This window comes from Schistocerca piceifrons, unplaced genomic scaffold (assembly GCF_021461385.2).
Source record: "Schistocerca piceifrons isolate TAMUIC-IGC-003096 unplaced genomic scaffold, iqSchPice1.1 HiC_scaffold_13, whole genome shotgun sequence".
Lineage (NCBI taxonomy): Eukaryota > Metazoa > Arthropoda > Insecta > Orthoptera > Acrididae > Schistocerca > Schistocerca piceifrons.
The window spans coordinates 192,501-197,442 of record NW_025727124.1 but is presented as its reverse complement, the minus strand read 5'-3'; the positions used below and the strand labels follow the sequence as shown (position 1 = coordinate 197,442).

Genomic DNA, 4,942 nt, shown 5'->3' with positions numbered 1-4,942 from the left:
GCGCTGCGATGGGTGCCGCCTCCGTGCGCGCGGGGAGGCGGCGCCGGCCGGGCGCCGTGTGTACCGCCGCGCTATAGCGTATCGCTTTGGCGGCCGGCGCCGGGTGCCGCGGTGGGTGCCGGACGGTCGATGTCGGCCCACCGGCCGGGGCGTCGCTTGGAGGCGGCGGCGTCGGGGCGGGTGCTGTGCGGCGGGTCGCGGTGCCCGGCGGGATCTGGTACGTTGTCGCCGTCCCCCCCGCCTCCGTCCGGTGAACGCCAATCCCCCTAACCGATGGATGTGAAATAAAATATAATAACACATGATGCTCCGCAAGAAAATAGACTTGGGATAGGGTGTGTCGTTGGCAAGTCCCCGGGGCGGTTAGTGTGTGTGGTGATAAGTCTGTAGGGGCGGGGGGGGGGGCGAGGTATTAGGACATAGATAGATAGATAGTGGTGACGTGGGTGTCGACAGTAGACATAGCACACTGCCACCTACAGGGATCCGACGGAACTACGCCACCCATGCCGGCAAAACAGTATCGCCATCTATGAAAATAGGGCGACACCACATGCAATACCGCCATCTATGCGCATCTGACAACACTACGTCCGCACCACAAAACATACCGCCATCTGTAGGTCTCCCGCAACATGACCTCCTCCAACGACGATACCGCCATCTATGCGACGCCAAGCCGATTAAGACAGCGATGGCGCCACAGTGCCCGCCTTTCGACGCCACCCACAAAGCCTGCAGCCTCTGTCGACCATAGCACCCAATCTCCAGTGGCTCTGCCGCACGAAGCCGTGGACCGGCAATGACTCCACCCGCACCCGTTCGTGCACCACCCCAACCGCCAAACGCGCACCTCCAGCGGATGAACGGCGGACGTTTCCCGCACTCGTAAAGTGCAATCCACCCCTATAACGTGCGTTTCATGAAGAGTTATTGCCAATATGCGACATTCCCGCTGTCCCTATACATGAGCCGCGACCTGTACCACTTACGAGCGAGAGACGCGATCGCGTTGCTCACTGTACGGCGTCCGATACCGAGCCATCAGCATGTCGGTCCCCATGCGCGTTGCACTCGCACTCGCAGTCGCAAAAACGTGGGGCAAATATATTACGCGGAAGAGTTATAACAGACCGAGCCCCACTGCATGAGGGGAGTCTTTGTCACTAATGTACACAGATGGAACATTTTGGACTGGAACCAGATTACCCGTACACACGGCGCTGATTAGTAATCAATGCAGAGCCATCAAACTACAGAATATATATACAACTGTCCGTATACATGCTGAAAGAGTCTGCCCACAATGGGAACCACCACGTCAGCCAGCCACTCTGATCACGCACCACTCTCTGCTTCTAACGGGCGCACATACAATATGTAAGCACCAGCATGGAACAACATCCAGTGCATCCTCTCCGCCACATTACACAATCCACACTATCACAACCAGACCAGGAGGTCCATGCGGAAAATACAATATCCCACCCTTTCGACATCCACCATTGCGCAGATCAGGCACCAACACCCACACATGTTCCTATACAACGGTGCACCCAACATCACAATAGTACCTCCTGTCACAGCGCACAAACAATGACATGAGTCAAAGACACAGGTCTGACACAAGCATAGAATTGGAGCGCCGCCTCTAATAAGCCAAAGGTGCATCCTGACGTGACAAATCTGATCATGTCACAAGCATTCACTTACTATAATCACTATCAACGAACCTGCCGCCCCCGCCCCCCCCCCCTACACCTTTCCTTACAACAACGTGTAACCTAACCTAACCTAACCTATGTTGTACCTTAACCTAACCTATGTTGTACCTTAACCTAACCTATGTTGTACCTTAACCTAACCTATGTTGTACCTTAACCTAACCTATGTTGTGCCTTAACCTAACCTATGTTGTGCCTTAACCTAACCTATGTTGTGCCTTAACCTAACCTATGTTGTGCCTTAACCTAACCTATGTTGTGCCTTAACCTAACCTATGTTGTGCCTTAACCTAACCTATGTTGTGCCTTAACCTAACCTATGTTGTGCCTTAACCTAACCTATGTTGTGCCTTAACCTAACCTATGTTGTGCCTTAACCTAACCCATGTTGTGCCTTAACCTAACCCATGTTGTGCCTTAACCTAACCCATGTTGTGCCTTAACCTAACCCATGTTGTGCCTTAACCTAACCCATGTTGTGCCTTAACCTAACCCATGTTGTGCCTTAACCTAACCCATGTTGTGCCTTAACCTAACCCATGTTGTGCCTTAACCTAACCCATGTTGTGCCTTAACCTAACCCATGTTGTGCCTTAACCTAACCCATGTTGTGCCTTAACCTAACCCATGTTGTGCCTTAACCTAACCCATGTTGTGCCTTAACCTAACCCATGTTGTGCCTTAACCTAACCCATGTTGTGCCTTAACCTAACCCATGTTGTGCCTTAACCTAACCCATGTTGTGCCTTAACCTAACCCATGTTGTGCCTTAACCTAACCCATGTTGTGCCTTAACCTAACCCATGTTGTGCCTTAACCTAACCCATGTTGTGCCTTAACCTAACCCATGTTGTGCCTTAACCTAACCCATGTTGTGCCTTAACCTAACCCATGTTGTGCCTTAACCTAACCCATGTTGTGCCTTAACCTAACCCATGTTGTGCCTTAACCTAACCCATGTTGTGCCTTAACCTAACCCATGTCGTGCCTTAACCTAACCCACGTCGTGCCTTAACCTAACCCACGTCGTGCCTTAACCTAACCCACGTTGTCGCCTAACGTAACCCACGTTGTCGCCTAAACCTGCTCTGTAATTGTTATACGACTCGTTCAATTAGTGTAGTGTTGCCCACCCGCAACCCTCGCAATATAGTTCGCTACTCGCACTCCCCGCTCCCCTGTGTATCGCTTCATGTTAAACACCTTGCAAGTCTTGCTCACTTTCCACATGCTCCTGCTGTACACTGTAATGTGGATGGCAGCAGGACGTACATGCCGCCCCTCCCCACGTCCCCACCTTGCCCCCTGCCTTCGCAAGCTGGTTGGTGAGAACTTTGCATGTTCAATGCCCTCCGCATGCGACGTACTCAGGCTACGTTGTGGTGCGGCCTGTGTCAACTGTCCGCTAATGTCGTACGCGTAAACCACAATCTGTACTGCACATTCGTCCTTATGTACTGAATGATACATCGTGGCACATGTGTGACCGTACAACGACTGCGCCCAAAAACGGCGGACCATACAGTGCAAATATTGTGCACGCAGCTACGTGTCGTCTCCCTATGAGAGCTGGATTGCAGTGTGGTACGCCATAGAGACGTGTGGGAGGAACGGACGCCGTGGATGGCGATCAGCATGAGCTGTCTGTTGATGTATTCGGACCTAGTCGTCTCTCCTCACACACCGTGATGGCATGGTGCACCGCGTTCCATATCTGCGACATGCTACAGAGGCCGGTTGACAGTCGTTCGAGCAATGGACATCGCATACGTACGGGGGCCACCTTCCACGTATTGTCTAGGCGTGCACATTTTGTTGCGTGTATGTGGGCAGACGTAGTGTGGCGTGACACCTGACACAGGCATGCAATAATCGTGGAAGTTGCAAATGGCGATGGACGCCTGCGTTTTCTGGTGAAGTTACGCAAATGAACAAATGGTAACCTGTTGTGGTGCGGTTGTTCTCGCTAGGGGTGAATCGGTGATGGCGACGATAGGTTGAGGTACTAACCGGTTGTTCCAGCGATACCCACCATGCCGACGAAACTGAACGGCATCTGGGTGTGAAGCGATACGCGGCGGTGGCTGGGTGGGACCGTCCCCGGCCGGTGAGGGGGCGCCTCCCGGCGTGCTGGCCGCGCGGTGCGTGGGCGCACGCGCTACAGCCGGCTGGTGGGGGCGGCCAGTGGCAGGCGCGCCGGCCGACGGACGCGGCAGGCGTCGCAGCTGCGCGCCGGCGCACCCTGCGCGCGGCGCCGTGCGGCCAAAGTAGGTCCTCGCGGGCCCGGTGCGAAGCGCGGTGGACATCTTCAGTGTGCTGGTCCGATTGAGGACTGTGTGCGTTGAGGATGCGCTGCCGCCCGGCGCTCGGCGCCGCGACGCCGTCTGCTGCTCGGTCGCCCCAGCGGTTCTCGCTGGTGGTTTGTATCGCAGCTGTGCGGATGTGTTGGCGCGTGCGCTGTGCTGGGAGAGTTCGCTTCGGCACCCAAGTGGGGCTTTTGTCCTTCTGTGGCGCTGGCGTTGGAGCTGCCGGTCACCGTAGGTGGCGCGTGTTGTCTCCCGCCGGCAATGCCACGACAGCACGCTCCCGGGCCTCTGTCGGCAGCGGCAAGCTCAGTTGGGAGCACGGGTGGTCGCACCGAAAGCGTCTACTCGCCTAACTCCGGGCGATTGCGCCTCTCTCGAACCCGACCAAGTACTTGGGACGGCGCTGCGCGCCGCCGGGACCTGAGAGGGTTTCGAGGTGTATTGTGCAGGGGAGCTCAGCCTCCTCCTGTTTGCAGAATGATTGAGCGGACGCTTGCGTGTTCGCGCGGGCCCCCGGGACACACTCCCGGGCGGCCGGCTGCTCAGCTCTAGTTGACGCAGCTCCCTGGTTGATCCTGCCAGTAGTCATATGCTTGTCTCAAAGATTAAGCCATGCATGTCTCAGTACAAGCCGCATTAAGGTGAAACCGCGAATGGCTCATTAAATCAGTTATGGTTCCTTAGATCGTACCCACGTTACTTGGATAACTGTGGTAATTCTAGAGCTAATACATGCAAACAGAGTCCCGACCAGAGATGGAAGGGACGCTTTTATTAGATCAAAACCAATCGGTCGGCTCGTCCGGTCCGTTTGCCTTGGTGACTCTGAATAACTTTGGGCTGATCGCACGGTCCTCGTACCGGCGACGCATCTTTCAAATGTCTGCCTTATCAACTGTCGATGGTAGGTTC

At 55.0% G+C, this 4,942-nt stretch overlaps 1 non-coding gene across 1 annotated transcript in view; it reads left to right on the top strand.

The window, feature by feature from the left end:
• Positions 1-4,592: 4,592 nt before the first annotated feature.
• LOC124731698 overlaps positions 4,593-4,942 on the top strand; it is a 1,909-nt gene continuing 1,559 nt past the window's right edge. The window contains exon 1 of the ribosomal RNA XR_007008431.1: positions 4,593-4,942. This exon is cut by the window's right edge and continues 1,559 nt beyond it. This is a non-coding gene — a ribosomal RNA (small subunit ribosomal RNA).